This window comes from Globicephala melas, chromosome 6, assembly GCF_963455315.2.
Source record: "Globicephala melas chromosome 6, mGloMel1.2, whole genome shotgun sequence".
NCBI lineage: Eukaryota > Metazoa > Chordata > Mammalia > Artiodactyla > Delphinidae > Globicephala > Globicephala melas.
The window spans coordinates 29263631-29284956 of NC_083319.1; the positions used below are offsets into that span (position 1 = coordinate 29263631).

General features: G+C 38.0%; 1 long non-coding RNA gene and 1 pseudogene across 1 annotated transcript in view; one reads left to right on the forward strand and one right to left on the reverse strand.

The window, feature by feature from the left end:
* LOC132597398 (uncharacterized) overlaps positions 1 to 17861 on the reverse strand; it is a 226924-nt gene extending 209063 nt beyond the window's left edge. The window contains exons 1-2 of the long non-coding RNA XR_009564173.1: positions 17768 to 17861; positions 14018 to 14199 (exon numbers count right to left, since the gene is read on the reverse strand). This is a non-coding gene — a long non-coding RNA (uncharacterized lncRNA). The remainder of the gene's footprint in view (positions 1 to 14017; positions 14200 to 17767) is intronic.
* LOC115867796 (probable ATP-dependent RNA helicase DDX27) lies at positions 12308 to 14001 on the forward strand (annotated as a pseudogene).
* Positions 17862 to 21326: the final 3465 nt, after the last annotated feature.

Here is a 21326-nt window from a genome sequence, read left to right on the forward strand (position 1 = left end):
TGGCTGGGAAACCAGTTGTGGCACCAGTGGAACTTGCAGGGAATCCCACTGTGAAGTTTGTACTGAATTTCCTGGGAAACTGCTGGTGGAATTTTCTGAAAAGGATGCCTGCTGGAATTGCATTGAACTCCCTAGAAATCCAGCTCGGGTGCTGACAGACTCTGGGGTATCAGTGAAACTCCCTGGGTGGTAAACACCCCTGGGTGCCCTGCATGCTGACCAGCGCTGCAGCAGCAAGAAAAGAGGAGCACAGTGGGGTCAGAAGGAGAAGCCCCTTCCTCTGTAGTGTCCCTCCAGCTCTGCTGACAAAGTTTAACATCATGCCAGCTGGCAAGAGAAATGTTTACAGGGTCTGACTCTGGTATCACAAAGCAGGGCAGTAAAGGATGGATTTGTTGTTGAGAGGCAAAACATTGAAAACTGGCACAAAGGCCATTAAAAACTTTTATCCTCTGGAAATCTGGGTTGGTTGCAGTGAATTTTGAAAATTAACAGAAGTCTGAAGACTGAGAAGTGGAATAAACTTAGAGCTAAAGTAAGAATATAGAGTACAGGTAATACTGTGTACACTAAAGGATTATCCTTCCAAAAGAGAAGTTTTGCCTTTGCTCCCAGCTCCTGGGAGGGAACCTCTAGGCCTTTGCAATGTTCTACCTGATAAGTGTCTTTGCTTATGTGGCGACCCTGGACCACACTGGACAGTCTATGCTAATGATGTGATCTGTCGTGGAGGCCTTAGGTCAAGCAGTATCAGCTTGACCTCTGGAGGTGCTGGAGGCTAAAGGTCAGCCAAGCAAGTAGTTAGCCATGTCTATGGATTCCCCACAGGAAAAATTCTAGATACCAAGAATTGGGTGAGCCTCTGTGGTTGGCAATATGCTGTTCTTGTTGTCACACATCACTGATGGAAGAAATAAGCTCTGTCTAAAGAACTCCACTGCAACGTGAGAAGTGGAACCCTGCACCTGATTTTCCCTGGCACCTATTCTATGTACCTTTTCCCATTGCCGATTTTGACCTGTATCCTTTTTTGTAATAAACCATAACCATGAGCATAACAGCTCAAGTTAGGCAGGAGGCGGGCCTCACTGACCTTCTAAACTCTCATTTTTATTAGCTATCTATTGCTACATAACAAACCACCACAAAACTTAGCAGTTTGAAACAACATATATTTATTATCTCACAGTTTCTGCAGGTCAGGAATCTGAGCAAGGCTTAACTGAGTCCCCTGCTTCAGAGTCTCTCACAAGACTGTAAAAAAGTACAAGTTGAGATCATGGTCTCAAGTGAAGGCTCAAGTGTTTCCAAGCTCATTCACATGATTCTTGACAGGATTAACTGTCTCAAGGGTTGTTGGACTGAAGGACTCATTTCCTTACTGGCTATTGGCTGGAATCCACCTTTAGTTCCTTTCCCCATGGCCTCCCCTAGGGCAGCTCAAAACATGGCATCTTGCTTTATCAGAGAAAGCACAGGAGAAGAGCCAGAAAGAGACTACCAGCAAGATAAAAGTCACAGTGTTTTATGGTCTGATTTTGGAACTGACATCCCATCCTTTTGCCATTCTCTATTTGTTAGAAGCAAGTGACTAGGTCCGGCTCATACACAAGGGGGAGGATTCCATGAGAATATGAGACAAAGGTCATTGGGAGCCATTTCAAAAGCTGCCTACCACAAACAAACTATCTTATGAGGACTGAATAAAATAATGGCTGTGAAAATATTTAACTTAGAATGTGTTTTTGCAATGATTAGTGTTATTAGTCCACAAGGTATAGTTTTTGCTCTGATCTTTAATTTGAATTCCTGTTCTAGTAAATTAACTTGTTCTCCCAACTTATTTTCTAATTGGAAGTTGATTTGGCTGAGGCCAGTATCACTCTGGGGATTAGAGCCCTGCCGAATCCCTGAATACCAAGCACTAAGGTTGATGTAATTATTTCTAGTGTCAGGCATTGCAGATTCTTCCTGCCTGGCCATAGAGTACTATTTAGCTTGATTCCCCATTGCTGTCTTATTTATTAGTTTTGTCTCTGGCTCTGTTTCAGAGCCAGCCATTTGCTGAGCTGCTGGGGACCACACCTTGGGTGCTATACCAAATTCCTCTGGTCAGCCTTCTGTGAGAGTGCCATGCTTGATGAAGGATTTACTCCTCCTCCCTAATTAAATGTGTGTTCTGGGGCCTGGGGAGGCTTATATCATGCTACATCCCAACCCACGCTTGACCAGGGCTCTAGAATTAGACTATGACAACTTTGTGGAAAAGTGTATGACCCCAACATTTTCAATGTTTTAGGACAGAGAAATATAGGATGATTCAGTGAAATTACTGCATACACACACACACACACACACACACAGAGAGTAGAAATGAGTGAGCATGGGCATCTACAAAAAAAAAAAACAAAACAGTGGTTCTGAAGCAAATGTTTATGTCTTAATTGAGAAATTTGATCAGGGAAACTAAGAATGCCTAAGAAGTTGGAAAGACTATTTAGCAAAGGAAACTATTCTTAATGATTAACAGTTTTTTCTGGAAATTCAGCTTCTTATGCTTTTGGAACTTTATCATTCTTAAGGTCAGTTTTGGAACTTTATCATTCTTAAGGTCAGTTTCATTAACTCTGCTCTCTTTTGGCAATGCTAGTCTCCACAACAGGACAGGAATTTGTAATGTACAATAGTTTATGAGGAGTCAGTTACATAAGTGAACCTTTACATGCATGTGGAACTCCTTGTTCCCACCAGCAGTTGTTAGAGCATAATCCTCTGTGAGTTTAAGTTCTACTCAAATTGTGGAGCTTTCTTTGGTTTGTTGAATGATTGTAATAATTTTAACAATGCCCTCCAGTCCTAGCTCAAATTGCATACAATTATTTCATATAAACTTAGAGCAAGTTTCTAATTCTTTAAGTTATAAATGACAAGGGTTCAAACTCTGGCAAGTCTTTAAAAATGTTTACAAGGAGATTTTCCAATTCTGCTACTCACTGCCTGGTTTTGACTTTCTGGACTTAATATTACAAAGGTTACAGGAATGATGCTTCCAGTATTGAGGGGTACATATGACGGATTAATGAAAAACTGAATCCTACTAGAATCCTTTCCACCTATCAAAAATCCAAATCAAATTACTTCCATAGACAAGGTTATAGTTACCAAACTACCAATAAAACTAGGAAGAAAGATTCATTCCTTTCTTGAAAAGAGCACCATCCAACATTTTCTTAACATGCCTAACATTGCACCTCCCCAAACTGTTGTAGGCAGGCTTCTAAGATGACCTTAAAATTCCCACTTGTTCCCCCACATCCACCCCCAACCTGCTCCAGGGTACACACCCTGTATAATTTTCTCCCCTTGAGTGAGCATGGAGCACACAGATATGACTGATGTTACTTCCATGATTAGGTTACGTTTTATAGCAAAGGGAAAGGAATTTTAACAGATGTGATTAAGCTCACTAATCAGTTGACTTGAAGTTAATCAAAAGGGAGATTATCATGGGTGGGCCTAGCATAACAAGTGAGCCCTTTAAAAAAGGGTGTAGAGAGATAAGAGACTTGAGATAGCAGATTCTCTTTCTCTCTCTCAGTTGCTGGCTTTGAAGAAGCAAGCTGCCATGAGATCTATAGCTGCAAGGAAATGAATTCTGCCAACAACCACAAGAACTTGGAAGAGGACCTCAAGCCTCAAACATTGGATGTGACCACAGCCCCAGCTGACATCTTCAGTTCAGGTTTGTGAGACCCTCAGCAAAAGATCCAACTAAGCCACGCTCAGACACTTGACCCGTAAGAACTGTGAGGTAATAAATATATGTTTTAAGCTCCTAAATTTGTGGTAATTTGTTATGCAACAATAGATAACTATTACTGAAAGTGAGATACTGCTATTAAAAAAATACCTAAAGTGTGGGTGTGGCTTTGCTACTAGGCAGTGGGTGAAAGCTACAGTAGTTCTAAAGAGCATGATAGAGAATATGTAAATAGACTTGAACCGGCTGTTAGTGGAATTACAGACCATAGGAGTACTGCTGAGGGTTTAGAGAGAAGCAAGAAACATGTTATTGGAAGATGGAAGAAAGAGGATCCTTGTTACGCAGTAGCAGAAAACTTAGCCAAATTTTCTCCTGCAGTTATGTGGAAAACATAACTTGTAAACAATGAAACTGGTTATGTAGGTAGGACGATTTCCCAACAAAGTGTTGACGCTGCTGCCTGGTATCTTCTTGAGGCTTACTGTAGAATGTGCAGATGGAGAGGAATTGAGCCCCAGATACTGTACGTAAGAGATTACATTTGGGAGCCTCATGCTCACCTGGTTGATTTAGATGAAGAGATTTTGACCTTTGAGCTGATGCTAAAGTTGGATGAGACACTTAGGAACCTTTGGAAGAGATTAATGCATTTTCCATGTGTAAGGAATGTGAATCACTGGGGGCTAGAGCAAATTCTAAAATGGCTCCTTTGAATGTGGGCAGAACCTGTGATTATGATAAATGCCACCCTAGTTATTAGGTTACATTATATAGTGATTTTTGGAGATGTAATTAAAGTTCTCAATCAGTTGATTCTAAATTAATCTGAAGGGAGATTACCCTGGGTGGGCCTGACCTAATCAGGGGATCCCTTTAAAAGAGGGCCTAGAGGTCAGAGAGCTTCTCCTATTGGCCTTAAAGAAGCGAGGTACTATGTTGTGAAAGAACCTGTGAGACGGCAAGGTAGCAAGGACCTGAGGTTGGTCTCAAGTTATGGAGAGCAGCCCCAGATGACAGCTAGCAAGGAAATGGGATCCTCAGTCTCACAATTGAAAAGAATGGAATTCTCCCAACAACCATATGAGCTTGGAAGAGAACCTTGAGCTCCCTAAAGGAATGCAGCCTGGCTAACACTTTCATTTCAGCCTCGTCAGACCCTAGCAGAAGACCCACTTAAGCTGTGCCTGAACCCCTGACCCAGGGAGATCATGAGATAATAAATACATGCATGTTGTCTTAAGCCTCTGCATTTGTGGTAATATATTACATAGCACTAGGCAACTAAATCTGTATTAGTCAAGGTTCAGCCAGAGAAGCAGAAGCAGTAGGATGTGGCTTATGCAATTGAGGGGGCTGGCCAAGCAAGCCTGAAGTCCATAGGCTGGGCAGGCAGGAAGCGAAGGGCATGGATCCTTTATCAGATATATGTACTGAAAATGTTTTCTTCACTTTGTGGCTTGTCTTTTCACCTCCTGATGAAATTAATTCTTCTTTTTGTTCTTTATGGTTAGTGCTTTCTGTATCCTATTTATGTTTTCTTTGCATAGTCCAATGTAGTGAAGACAGTCACCCATGTTTCCTTCAAAAGTTATTATTTCACCTTTCACATTTTGATATTTACTTCATCTGAAGTTTAAGTTTTTATATGTTAGGAGGTAGTGTCAATATTCATTGTTTTCCAAATGTATATTCAATTTATGACACTATTTATTAAGAACATTTTTTAAATTATATTTGAGTGATGTGTTTGTCATAAATTGTTCATTGGTTGTATATACATTTGTCTATTTCTAGAGTTTCTATAATGTGCCATGGGTCTATCTGTCTACATGTCAATATCACACTGTCCTAATTACTATGGTTTTGTAATATATTTTGATAACTATTAGTATATATTCTCCAGCTTTGTTATTATTAAGATTGCCTTGGTTATCATTGGCCCCTTGCATTTTCATGTCAATTTTGGAAACAGCTTGTCAACTTCTACAAAATAATTCTGGGATTCTGATCAGTTTTTCATTGACCCTAAAGATCAATTTGGGGATGCCTGATATCTTTATAATATTGCGTCCATGAAAGTGGTATATCCTTCCATTTATTTAGCTACTCTTTCAATTCTCTCATTGTTTTGTAATTTCTAGTATTGTGGTCTTGCCTATCATGTTTTCAGATTTATTTCTAGGCATTTTATGTTTTTGATGTCACTATAATTGGTATCATTAAAAATTTTTTATTTTCTATTGCTTTATTACTTGTCTATAGTTACACAATATAGTTATACGCACTGGCCTTGTATCAGTGTCCTTGCTAAATTCAGTTACTTCTAATACTTTAGCTATAGGTTCTTTTGGATTTTTTTCACAAAAGTATTCATGAACTGTGTGTAGTAAGTCAGTTGCATTGAAGATACCAAAAATGAGGAAACAAATGAGACTCCATGGTTATTTTGATATGTCTTTCTTTTGTTTGGGAGGGAAAAACATAACTACAGATAAAATTAAAATAATTATAAGGAAATCATACAACTATATATTAATAAAGTAAAATCCAGGAAAACAATAGAGAATTTTGCAGGAAAGATGTGTATTCCAAAATTGGCTTACGGGTTTTTGGTAGCTTACCAAGTCTGAGTTATCTCACTAGAAGAGTAGGTTTACAGACATGCTGAGCACTGGAATTTCACTATCCCTAGCAAGGCCACTTCACTGATCTGGAAGCTTCCTTTGTTACAGAGTGGCATAGCTCTTCTTTGCTCCTACCTCTCCACCTCCCACAGGTATATATATGTAGAATATTTAGGGGCAGGACTATTTCACTATAATATTGGAAATGGTGCATGTGGATCACTTATGCCTGGCTTCAGGTATAGATAAATGCAACTGCAGAAAATTGTGTACCCTCTACCACTTCTCTACTTCTAAGTTTTCACCCAATAAACCCAATTTTGTATGTGTACTGTACTGTATGTAGAATTGGTAGATTTAGCAAGTAAAAATATAGTTAAATTTGAATTTTAAGTAGATAATTTTAGATATACTTTCAGGTAAAGCACAAATATGATATTTTAATGTAAGTATGTCCATTTAATATTTAGGATATACATTTACCAAAAAAAATTTTTGTTTACCTGAAATTTAAATTTAACTGGGTGTCCTGTATTTTACCTTGCATCCTTTAGTAATACATGGTTTTAGTAGTGTGTGTCTTCAGCCCTTTATAGGACATTATACCACATACCCTCTCCCTTATTTCCAGTTTTGTGTATTTGTATTTTGTTTACTTTTTATTTTTATTTATTTATTTTTGTTTTTTTCTCGGTATGTTGTGGCCTCTCCCGTTGGGGAGCACAGGCTCCGGATGCGCAGGCTCAGCGGCCATGGCTCACGGGCCCCACCGCTCCGCAGCATGTGGGATCCTCCCGGACCGGGGCACGAACCCATGTCCCCTGCATCGGCAGGCAGACTCTCAACCACTGCGCCACCAGGGAAGCCCTTGTTTACTTTTTGATAGGTTAGTTAGTATTTGTATGTTGCTTACTTTTTATTGATAGGCTAATTAGCATTTAGTTTTTTATTTTATTTATTTATTTTCATTTACATATCTATGTTGTATTTTATTGCTTTGGCACAAAGACTATTGCAAAGTGCATAAGGAAAGATCAGCTATGATGTAGTCTTCAGTTAAAATGAATTTCTGCTTATAATGCAGACAATTTTCTGGAGGGCATTAAAAAAAAACAACTAAGTCATATAAGAGCATTTGATTAACTCTTAAATTAACCAACATTGCCTTTTAAATAGCTAGTGAGAAATAAGAATGATACAATTTACATATTTGTCAATGTCTACTGTAAGTTGTATTTTTCTAGACTTGATATTTAGAGAACAATAATACTAACATTAGTATTTAATTACTGGGTGCCTGCTATGTGCCTTGAACTGTTCCAGACTATTTAAATATTTCATTTAAATAACATATCAAGTCTCTGTGCTAAGTAATACTATTAATGCCAGAGTCAAATATTTTCAGGAAGATTAAATCAGTTTCTCAAGGTCTCTAAACTGGTAAGCCAAAGAGGAACGATTTGGTCAGAGGTCTATCGTACACAGCCAGGAAGCAGTTAAAATTCACCTGCTACCAGCAGCAAAACACAGCTGAGCAAGGCTTGTGCAGGAGTTTGTTTAGATCTGCTGGATTCAATAAAACTAAAACATCTGTTTCGGTCACTGCACTGGACATGCTCTTGACAATAAAATATATCTCATTTGATACCGGGAAAGGAAATTTAGAAATACTAGTAAAAATATTGTACTTGTTAGAAAAAAATTCTGAAAGACTTTGATAAGTAATCTTTTCTGCGGAGATGCTGTCCATCCCCAACTTCCATCCCTTCATGACCACACGAGTAGACATTACAGGACTCCAGAAAATACTTCCTTGATCTCTCTCACCTCCAAAAGAAGTTTAGTTGTGCCTCCTTGTTACTTCACATATTTGCTAATCTATTATTACAGAGGTTTATCAGTTATATTTTTCAATAGTCAGTGGGTTTAATTAAGTTATGCATTATTACTGTTGTATCTCCAGTATTTGGTACATATTCTGACACCCAGCAAGCAATTATTATATGTTTCCTAAATAGAAAAGGAAGAATAAACAGTTTCTATATGCATCAAATGGGTACCAGTTGCTGAAATTCATAAATGGAAGAGTTGAAGCAGTCTCAGGTAATTATAAAACTCTTCCTTAAAGATTTGTAGTAGAATATAACAATGTAATTCAGAGAATTTATGGGTAACATTTTATTAAGTAAGTGTTGGCCATATGGATATGATCTCTGCAGCCAAAGATCTTATTTGCTAAACTACCTGTAATGGTAACAATCATTGTGACATAACTTTTAGGAACCCCTTTTAAGGCTTCTGGATTTGTATTATAACTGTCATCTTTTACTATCATAGCTGATATATGGAAATTTGGTGACACTTTTTAAAAAAATTTTAAGCACACTAACTTCTTTTTCTAATATTTATTTATTTAGGCTGTGCCACGTCTTAGTTAAGGCACACTGGATCTTTGTTGCAGCATGTGAACTCATAGATGTGGCATGCATGTGGGATCTAGTTCCCTGAACTGGGGTCGAACCTGGGCCCCCTGCATTGGGAGCGCGGATTCTTACCTACTGGACCACCAGGGAAGTCCCTGGTGACACTCCTATCTGGAAGAAAAGCCTTACAGAAGTTTTAACCATATGACTATGTCTTGTAAAATATAACATTCATATATGCATAAATGCATTTTCACTTCTATACACATAACATTTAATTTTTAAAATGTATATTTTGTCTCATTTTCAAACTTCTATCCATAGATTTAATTACTTGTATTGTTTTTCCTTTCTGCCTACATCATTATTAACTCTTTTCTTCTCTTTTCTTTGGTTCATCTGTTATTTGGTTTCCTACTTCCATATTTGCAGGCTTGGATAATTTTTTAAATTTTTTGTCAGTAATAAAACTATTTCCTATCATAACTGTTTCATTATATATTTATATATATTCAATATATATATTATATATATATTTATTATATTTATATATATTCATTATATATTTATATATTATATATAATATATAAATATTATATATTTATATATTATTTATATATATTCATTATATATTTATATATTTATATATTTTTTGTCAGTAATAAAACTATTTCCTATCATAACTGTTTCATTATATATTTATATAGTTATTTCAGTTGGGTTTTGATACTTTTTAAATTCATTTTCTCTCAAATATTTTGTTTTTGTGGTTCTACTTTCTCTTTCCTGTAGTTGGACCCTAAAATTAATTTTAAAGGAAAAGATTATCAGATTTAATATTTATGCTTTTTTAAAACCACAATCTATAGAGACAATTTTAATCTACTATCACTTAGATATTTTTTATTATTATATCTCTGCCATAGATAGTAAAAAAAATTGTTAGAAATATTTCCTGTCCTTGGTCAATATTACTCAGAATAGATGACTTTCTGGTCACCTTTTAAATATTTCCAAGACTAGACTTCATAAACTCCTTTGGTATCTCTAAATTAATACATACCTTTGAATAGTACTGCCTCTGGTACCATCTTTTGCCTTCCAATATATTCCCCAAGTAGCAGTTAGTATTTACATTTTGCCTAAATATTAAGTGAAGAAGAGAAAATCTACCAGGTTGCTTTCTTTTTGTATAAAAGGCCGTCTTTCTTCTTCCTTTTTTTCCCCCATGTTTTAGTATTTTAGATGACTTTACTGTTTTCAAAGGCTCTTTAATCTCATTTCATAATCAATGAAAATGAGCATGGAAGGACTTGCATTGTTCAGATGATTGAACCAAGGTTAAGTGAGAGTAGGGAGTCTGCTAGAGACATCCTGGTAATTATCACATTACCAGTTATGGTGGCTACCACAGCAGCCTGCCTCATGCCTCTTCTACACAAAATTTCATGTGCTAGTTCTTTGAGCAATTTTCAATAATAGCAATAAAAAGCTATTTCTCAGAAACAAATGATTGGAAACTAACACTTGGCAAATTCATGGCTCAGTGTTTTGTTTTGTTTTGTTTTGTTTTGTTGTTGTTAACTAGACTGCTGTACTTAAAATTAAATCCTCTCCTGGGCTCACAGCTGGTACTGCAAACACTGCTAATTGGACAGGCTGAAGTGTGAAACTAAATATATATGTTGTCATTTTACTCAACAGTTTCTGGAAAATGTATTGCAGGTAAATCAGCAGGCATTAGCAAAGCTTTTGAGAAAGTACACATGAGGGTATTAAGCCTCATGATGGATGTTTCCCTACTAGAGCAAAGCAAGCATCTGACTTTTGTAGCCATTACTGAAGCAGCACAGATTTGTCATTCTGAAAACAAGTGAGACTTTTCCCTTATGTAATTTTGAACATTTTGATTGATTTTTGGATAATAGCCTTCCCAACTTTTTTTTTCTCCAATGTTATATTCCTCTCTCTTTGTCCTAGAGGAATACCAAATATCTCCTATTAAATAATTTCAATATATAGTTTTAAATGCCTTTCATTGTGTTGATTATACAGGAGGAACTTGTGAAATATGTGTCTAATGGCCTAATCAATAGGTAACCATATTTTACTCATTTTGTTTTTCATTCTGGAGTCTCAGTGAGATAGAAGCATTGGAAATCAGGCAATTAGTTACTTAAAAGGAAAGAAAAGAAAAATCTCATCAGAGTTCCTTTGGGACCCAGGGTGATATTTACTTATGTGGTAAGATTTTCTGTTCCAAACCTTTATAACTATGTTCAACTTCCAATTGGAAGACATTATTGATTAACTTTTAATTTAGAGGAGACAAGTTAAAGATAATGCTAGTTTTCTCTGCATGGCAATCTCGATTCACTTTCCATTCTTTTCTGCCCTGCTCTGCAACCCGTGAGAATAAATGTTACAAAAGACAACATCCAGGTGCTCTTGATTTCTGGCTTCTATATGGTTTTGGTCAGTGACATGCACTGCCAGAGATTTGAAGGTGGGAAAAGAAAGAGGTTGGGTATTTATTTCCTTTGTTCCTTCTCTGCCAGGTCATGGTTTGGTCAGTGGTTGTATTCATCTACCTAAGATTTAGTCTTTGTGACAGACATCTCCTGCTCTCAACAGACTCCAAATCATTGTTTCTTCCCCTTGCCCATTCAGATATAATGATACTAATGTTCCATGAAGTTGCTAATCTCTGAGCATTTTATTATTCTTCATTGGTTCCGTTAGCCCTGTCCATACATCTATAAATTATCCTTTCTTGTACTCTCTTTAATTAAACTTTTGAAGATGAAATATGTTTTCTGGTAGAATTCTGATAGAGAAAATAATTGGTAGCAGGGTTGGACTCAAGAATCAAACCCTCAGAATGGACTTCTGGGTTTTGGTGTATGTAAACTGAATGACTGAATGGACAATACTGACACTGAAAATTGATGTCATGACCATTGGTGGCACCAGATGAAGAGCCAGTGGAGGGCAAGTCAGTTGGAAGACAATGACAAAGTGGCACGCAAGAGTGTGTGTTTGCTTTGTTCTGCATATGGTAGCTTTTTATCTAAATAAAAGGATGAGAATGGAATACAAATGACACAAGGGTGGACTGTGCTGGTCCATCCCCATTTTTACCTATATGTATTTTATGTGGCCTTCTTTCCAATGCCATGTGCTTTAGGAGGCTGACTTTTCCAGACTGTATCACCAAATATCTTTGCTATCTGGCTATTATTTGGGTATTTTCTCCCTCAATCAAGATTCATCTCTATAAATTGACCTTTCACTGAACTCTTTTAAAATCTTTGGTGTGCTATTTCCTGCCATGACCCTGACTGTTAAGACAAACTCCCTTAAGTACAAGGTGGAAGCACTGGATCTTCTTGACTTTGCAGTTTGTAACCTACATTGTCTTAGGAGAGAGGGAGCCTAAAGACAAGTACTGAGCCTAGCGCGCCGCGCTGGTTTCCGGAAGTGGCTGCTGCGGCGACATGCTTGCGGAGCTGGGTTTAATCGGGACCATAGGCGAAGATGATGACGTGCCAGAGGAGCCAGACTGACTCCGAAGACCAGGAGGAGGAGGAGGGGCCCATTGTGCTGAGCAGAAAGCCTTGCAGAAGAACCGCAGTGCCGATTTCAACCCTGACTTTGTTTTCACTGAGAAGGAGGGGATGTACAATGGCAGCTGGGCCATGGCTGACGTCATAAGCCAGCTCAAGAAGAAGAGGGCAGCCACGACATTAGATGAGAAGACTGAGAAAGTTCGAAAGAAAAGGAAAACAGAGGATAAAGAAGCCAAGTCTGGGAAGTTAGAGAAGGAGAAAGAAGCAAAGGAGGGCTCTGAACCTGAGGAGCAGGAAGACTTTGAAGGGAAAGATGAGGAAGCCACAGAAGATGAAGAATCAGAGACTGACTACTCGTCAGCTGATGAGAACGTCCTCACCAAAGCAGATACACTCAAAGTAAAGGAGCAGCAGAAGAAGAAAGGACAGGAAGCAGGAGGATTTTTTGAAGATGCATCTCAGTATGATGAAAACCTCTCATTCCAGGACATGAACCTTTCCCGCCCTCTTCTGAAGGCCATCACAGCCATGGGCTTCAAGGAGCCCACACCGATCCAGAAGGCATGCATACCTGTGGGTGTGTTGGGGAAGGACATCTGTGCCTGTGCAGCCACAGGGACAGGTAAAACTGCGGCTTTTGCCCTGCCCGTCTTGGAGCGTCTGATCTACAAACCCCGCCAGGCTCCGGTGACTCGTGTGCTGGTGCTGGTTCCCACCCGGGAACTGGGCATCCAGGTGCACTCCGTCACCAAGCAGCTGGCCCAGTTCTGCAGCATCACCACCTGCCTGGCTGTGGGCGGCCTGGACGTGAAGTCTCAGGAAGCAGCCCTTGGGCAGCACCTGACATCCTCATCGCCACCCCGGGCCGGCTCATCGAGCACCTCCACAACTGCCCTTCCTTCCACCTGAGCAGCATCGAGGTGCTCATCCTGGATGAGGCTGACAGGTTTCTGCTCCAGCTGTCACTTTGCTGGACACTCTATAACAGTTCCTGGGACTTCCCTGGTGGTCCAGTGGTTAAGAATCCGCTTGCGGGCTTCCCTGGTGGCACAGTGGTTGAGAGTCCGCATGCCAATGCAGGGTACACGGGTTCGTTCCCTGGTCCGGGAAGATCCCACATGCTGCGAAGCGGCTGGGCCCGTGAGCCATGGCCGCTCACCCTGTGCGTCCGGAGACTGTGCTCCTCAACAGGAGAGGCCACAACAGTGAGAGGCCCGCGTACAGCAAAAAGGAAAAGAAAAGAATCCACTTGCCAATGCAAGGGACACGGGTTCGATCCCTGAAGATCCCACGCGCCGTGGAGCAACTAAGCCCTGCACCACAACTACTGAGCCTGCACGCCACAACTACTGAAGCCCGTGCGCCTAGAGCTTGTGCTCCGCAACAAGAGAAGCCACCACGATGAAAAGCCGACGCACCGCAATGAAGAGTAGCCACTGTTCACCCCAACTAGAGAGAAAAGCCTGTGTGCAGCAACGAAGACCCAATGCAGCCCCCCAAAATAAATAAATAAATGAAATATTTTTTAAAAAACAAAAAATACAGTTCCTCCCTTCCCCCCACACCCCCGCCTCATCCTTCCCTTCCTGCCTTATGTTCTCTGAGGTGCTACACCTCCTTGACCTCCCGCATTGTTACCTGAATGCTCGTGTGGTGGCTGTGTCCCTCTTCTCCCCAGAACTTCATGTTCGAGAAGGGCCGGCTTTGTGTTTGTGTTGCCTGCTGCCACATCCCAGTGCCAGGGCCGTGTCTAGAATCTAGCAGGTGCACAGTAGGTGTTGAATAACTGGTCGACTGCCTCCCCTGAGCATTCTTGAGGCCTGAAGGAGGTAAAGGAGATCGTTCTAAGCCAAGGGAATATGATCTGATTTAGGTTTTAAATATCAAAAATATCAATGTCTCAAAAGACCAAGAAAGGCTGTGGAAGTTTCAGACTGAGACCAAAGAGACACGACAACTAAAGGTGATACCTGTCCCTCAACTGCAGCCTGAACTGGACGAGAAATACTGTAAAGGATTGGGTGGGTTGAAAAAATTGGAGTCACAGTAATCTCACAGATGACTATTATCTGCAAAGAGAAAGAGGTTCCTTTCCTAGTGGAGAGAGCTGGTAGACACCACTTCAACCAAGTGACCAAACTGTGATGCTGGAACAAACTGTCTGTCTCCAGATGGAGTGAGAGTGAGGTGCACGGCTGCCCCCCACCCCGCTCCCAGCAATGATTGTTGAATCCAGTCACTGGGGAATAATTAGACATATTCAGAGTGTGAAAAAGGATGAGAGGACTTTGTAGACTAAGGGAGACTAAAGAGATGTGACAACCAAGTACAACGTAGGAACTGTCATTCCTGCCTAAAAAAATAAGAACACAGCTCTAGAATGACGTTTTGGGGACAGTTAGGGAAAACTGAATATACATTGTACTTTACTTTAGATATCATTCAGACACTTGAATTTCTCAGGTGTGATAATGACATTGTGTTTATGTAGGAGAAAGTCACTGTTCTTAGGGAATGTGTGCTGAAATATTTAGGGGTCCAGTGTCATGATATCTGCAACTTAATAGCATATGATTCAGCAAAAGAAAAAAAAGAAAGACTAAGCAAATATGGGCAAATGATAATTCTTGGTGAATCTTGGAAAAAGGGTAAAATAACACTAATAAAATAAGTAAATAAATGAGCGTGAAACATAACCAATGACAGCATCAAAAAAAAAAGACAAGTACTGCTCCCTCTTTTGAGGAATCTTTCTGTGCTTCTGATTTGTTTTCTGTTAGCAATGGGCCCCTATTATGTGATCTGTACATCTCCATCCAAGACTTGGTATGGTAGCTGGACAACAGGGGCCTGTTAGCATATAGACTTTCTTGTCTTTCTGGAAACAACAGCAACAAGCTATTATACTATGAGAAACCAGTCTTAAAAGTCATAAATAAAATTGGCCACACCATTTTCTAAAAATGGTGATATACTCTGAGAAAGAAGAGAACACACTCAGAAATAAGAGATAATCAAGACTCATATATCTTAGTTCAGGACACTGAATGATTATTGGTAGAGAGAAAAATTCCTGATTCTGACAAAGGTGGGAGTTTCTTAAACTCTGTCCAGTCTCTGTGAAATATATTTCAAGTTGGAAGAAAGGGAATAAGCTATGAAACAGACAAGGAAGACTTCCTTTCACAGTGTATGAGAATCATAATAGCTTGGGAGAAACCTGCTTTGAAACATCAGTATTGGCTACAGTGAGAAGAGCCAATAGTACAGCAGTGGTGGGAAGGAGCCTGTGTACCATTTTTGGTTATCTGCACTGTCAAAAGAAACAGTCAAGGGCATATAACAGGCATACGCTTGCAAAGACCTTACAAAGTGAAAGTTCTCTGTAAGTTCTTTTATCTGTAATACTGGTTGAGGGATGAGAGTGAATACCATTATGACCGTTAACACTTTTGGTGTGGTTTAGGGATTCTGTTATAGGTACTGATTGTTACTACTGTATATTGAAGCACTGCTGTGTGCTAGACAGTGTATGGCACTTGGTATACTTTTTCATTAATGCTAACAACTTTTCAAAGTACCTCTATGCTTATTTTGTCTATAAAGAAACTAAATATGAGTAAATTTTATTGTCATCTAAGTTACAGACCCATTAGGTCCTGAAGTCTAGATTCAAAACTTATTCTTACCAGTCCCTAGGATATAATCAACTCTCAATATGCTTGCTGACTAAAGGCCCCAGTATTGGCCTAAGATTGTGTTTTAGAGAAATACCTTTCCTTTTACTATTAATGTTTCCACAGGGTTGTTTTTATATTTTCTTTCTTTTTTTTTTTTTTTCAGTTGCAGAAAGACTGAGGTCAACCCATAAAAAGAAACAGAGAAAAGAGAATGGAGAGTGAAAGACCTGGCAATAGCTTAATAGCTTTTAGGCCCTGGATTCATGAAAAACCTAGTTGGCTTGCTTTGCATTGTTTTCTTCTGTTGGTCTCTGGTATGTTTCTCTCACTTGCAACAAAAGGAATGTCAACTAGTAAACTGAAGATCTGGAAAATAATGGTCATTATCCTGGGAATCTGAATCATTAGCCTAATGATAAGCTAATTAAATTGGCCTTCCTTTGCTGATAGGCTGGCTTTTGCATTAGTTTTATTCTTTAGGCATGTCCTAGTTTGTGAGAACAAGTAAACAAAACACATTTTTCCTTGTAATTATTACCAAACACTTACCTTATGGATGAGATACTTTAAAATCTTTCTTGAGATTTAGCACAGAACTCCAATATTCCTAGGATTAGAGTCCTTTATGGGTTTTTACCATTTAAAGATCTTTCCTAGGGGATGACACCCTGTTCATGAAAATCCTGAACCTATGTCTGAGGCCTCACTCTCCAATTTCAGGCCTTACAATTGGTACCTACCTAACTTTTGTCTTCCTGTATCTCTGGAATGAATATGTCATTACCTTCACCCTTCCCCTTCTAATAGCACAACACATTCGAATTTTCTGTGATACTTTTTGGATGTGAGCTCATCTTTTTCAACTCAGCTACAATTAACTGCAGTTGACTTTATATCTTCTGTGCATGGCCTACCCACTGGATAAGTATTATTGCTCTCTGCCCTTTCTTTTCCTACTCCTTCCTGCCTCTTACTCTGCCAGTGACTGTTTCCAATCTTCTGTATCAACAACTATAACACATAATGAACTTTTTCCTCCAACCTTCTATATCAACAGTTATGACACATAATACATATTTTCCTCCATGCAATCTTTCCTTATATTCTAATAGTCCATCTGTCTTGATATCACTGTGAAGGTATCTTTTTAGATGAGATTAACATTTAAATTGGTACAGTTTGAATAAAACCGATTACCTTGCATAATGTGGGTGGGTCTCATTCAATCAGTTGAAGGCCTTGAAAGGAAAACACTGTATCCCCCAAGGAAGAGGGGATTCTGCTTCCAGAATGATTTTGAACTCTAGCTGCAACGTCAGCTCTTCCCTGTGTCTCCAGCCTGCTGGCCTGCCCTGCAGTTTTCAGATTTTATAGTCCCCAAAATACAGTTAGATACTTCTTTAAAATAAATTTCTCTCACTCTATGTAGACACATACTATTGGTTCTGTTTCTCTGGAGAAACCTGAATAATACGACCTCTTAACCTCTTCTCTTTTCTTCATCTGACCATGGATAGGTGGCAAAAAATGAACCTGTAAGTTTTATTTTAGTTAACAAGATGGGGTGAGGAAATGGAAGCATTAGAAATGGAAGAAAGACCACCTTCACTTTCCCAGGTTCTCACTAATTAAAGGACCCAAATGGTGGAGAAGAGATTCACTTTGAATCAGTTTTGATTAATATTTGAACATGGACACATTTACAAACCTTTTTATTGGAGTAAAATGTACATGCAGAAAGAAAAGCTTCCCTCATAAATGTACAGTTGGCTCAGTTTTCACAAATGGAATACACCTATGCAACCAGCACCTAAATCAAGAAACAGAACATTAGCAGTATTCAGATAAAATTCTAAGGGCAGAAACAAACAAAATAAATTTGCTTTCTGATATATCCTATGATTCATAATTGTTTAATGAAAAGGTTATAGAGTTAATATTTCCATCTGATTCTTCATAATGCAAAAGCAGCAAAGTGCATGAACATGTGTGTTTGTGTGTGTGTGTGTGTGTGTGTGTGTGTGTGTGTGAATTCAATCGTAAAATGCTAGCATTTAACTTGAGGATAGATCTCTTCTGATAATATATGCTACATATTCAAATTCATAATGTTCAAAGTGAATTCAAATATCCCTTATCACAGTTTTTACTACATTCACACATTCCTTTTATTAATAACTACCATTTTTCTGTCAAATAAAAAAAAGTGTCAATTCGGTAAGGCAACTACTGTGAATTCAATGCAGAAATTCAGTGAATCATAATTTATTTTTCTGATTTTCACTGAATTGGCATAATTGCTGAAATGTCTTGCTATCATGTAGAAACAGCCTCTTAATTTATGGATCAAGCTTTCTTTTTTCATATCCTAGGTAGGATTTAATATTAGTTCCTGTGTTGCTGTCTATTGGTGTAATGTGATAATTAGTAATTAAAGAAAAATCACTTTTTCAAAGGAGAAATAATATAATGCATCATAAATGAATCGTAAGTGTACATTATTTATTAATAAGTTCCTATAATTAATTATTTAATCAAGTGTCCATTATTTATTAATAAGTTCCTATAATTAATTGTTTAATCAAGGTATGGCTTAAAGTCCCTAACAACAAATTGAATTTCATGTCTACAAATATCTCATGCTGACTTAGGAAACATTTCCTAATAAATTTCTGCATATTTTTAAAAACCCCAAGCAAGTTCTGGATTATGATTTTTCCTTAAATTTAAGCCTTATAAAAAGGTAGCAAAAAAATGAATCTGTAAATTGCCTATTAGTTAGCATAGCTCCAGGCACACTGGCACATTTATTAAATATTGTTCAGTGATTTCAAGCCGGAAATTAGGAAATGAATAATATATAACACAGTAATTGTGGTTTTAATATTTTATAGAGAATAAATAAATTGACTAATAAAAATAGCTAGCATTTGTTTATTATTGTACAAATATTTATGGAACACACATATTTTCCAGTCCATTTTCTATTATTATACCATTTTACAGATGAAGAAACAGGCTCAGTAAGGTATTATCATTTCAGGATCTGTGTTCTGTTCACATTATAATAAATGGGAAAGTTTTATTTTAATGAGACATACCCACTATTGTTTCCATAGTAGAAGAGCAAAGTGACAGATACCTCAACTACAAAGGCTGCAGGATCAGGAAAAGAAGAAAAGTTCCTAGTTTAAGGCATTGAATTAGCCCATTTCCATGTAAAACAATTATTTACTAAATTGTATTTACTAAATGAGAGCTGAGAATCAAATGCTATTATTAAATGAATTCTAGTTTATTTATAAATTCCAGGAAAAGAAAATGGAGAAAATGTAGGAAATGTCCCCATGTAAAACTGGTCTTGGGTTTATGACTCTGTAACTTTTTGCACGCAATAGAAATGGTCTGGAGTTGTAGTGGAATTGGCCCAGAAATGAGAATTTGCACAATTAGAGTCCTAATTTACAGATGTTGGTATAATCCAATCTGTAAAACCACCTTTCTTCCACAGTTCTTAATTACGTCTGGTCCTTAAAGACTATGGAACATTATGTCCCTAAACACACAGTTTTTTCATCTAAGTTATAGAATGAGAAAGAACTTCAATGTTCTGTGAAATTCTTTACACCAGAATTTTATTATAAAGCCCATTTATTAAGGGTATTAGGTATTCTGCTAAATTGTACGCTACACTGTCAAAGAGGAAAACAATACAATTAGCAAGAAATAATAAAAGAGTTTGGCAAAGTGACTTTCACAAAATAAATATACCAATATCCCTATGTATACACAATGAGGAATTATAAAATATAATGAAAAAGTGATTGCCTTCATAAATTTGTAAGAACCATGTAAGTCATAAAATAGTAAAGCATAAATTTAGTAAGAAAAAGTTGAGGCCTTAGTGAAGACACTTACTAAATTACAAGAAGAAACAAAAAATAAATTTTTTTTTAGATATATCACATGCCAGTATCTCTATTGTTCCATTTTAGGAAGAAATTATTATTATTTTTTAACATCTTTATTGCAGTATAATTGCTTTACAATGGTGTGTTAGTTTCTGCTTTGTAACAAAGTGAATCAGTTACACATATACATATATCCCCATATCTCTTCCCTCTTGCATCTCCCTCCCTCTCACCCTCCCTAACCCTCTAGGTGGTCACAAAGCACCAAGCTGATCTCCCTGTGCTATGCGGCTGCTTCCCACTATCTATCTATTTTACATTTGGTAGTGTATATATGTCCATGTCACTCTCTCACTTTGTCCCAGCTTACCCTTCCCCCTTCCCGTATCCTCAGGTCCATTCTCTAGTAGGTCTGTATCTTTATTCCCATCTTGCCCCTAGGTTCCTCATGACCATTTTTTTTTTCTTTTTAGATTCCATATATATGTGTTAGCATACAGTATTTGTTTTTCACTTTCTGACTTACTTCACTCTGTATGACAGTCTCTAGCACCAACCACCTCACTACAAATAACTCAGTTTTGTGCCTTTATATGGCTGAGAAATATTCCATTGTATATATGTGCCATATCTTCTTTATACATGCATCTGTCAATGGACACTTCGGTTGCTTCCATCTCCTGGCTATTGTAAATAGAGCTTCAATGAACATTTTGGTACATGACTTTTTTTGAATTATGGTTTTCTCAGGGTATATGCCCAGTAGTGGGATTGCTGGGTCGTATGGTAGTTCTACTTTTAGTTTTTTAAGGAACATCCATACTGTTCTCCATAGTGGCTGTATCAATTTACATTCCCACCAACATTACAAGAGGGTTTCCCTTTTATCCACACCCTCTCCAGCATTTATTGTTTGCAGATTTTTTGATGATGGCCATTCTGACCAGTGTGAGATATTTCATTGTAGTTTTGATTTGCATTCCTCTAATGATTAATGATGTTGAGCATTCTTTCATGTGTCTGTTGGCAATCTGTATATCTTCTTTGGAGAAAGGACAACTTAGGTCTTCTGCCCATTTTTGGATTGGGTTGTTTGTTTTTTTAATACTGAGCTGCATGAGCTGCTTGTAAAATTTGGAGATTAATCCTTTGTCAGTTGCTTCATTTGCAAATTTTTTCTCCCATTCTGAGGGCTCTCTTTTTGTCTTGTTTATGGTTGCCTTTGCTGTGCAAAAGCTTTTAAGTTTCATTAGGTCCCATTTGTTTATTTTTGTTTTTATTTCCATTTCTCTAGGAGGTGGGTCAAAAAGGATCTTGCTGTGATTTATGTCATAGAGTGCTCTGCCTATGTTTTCC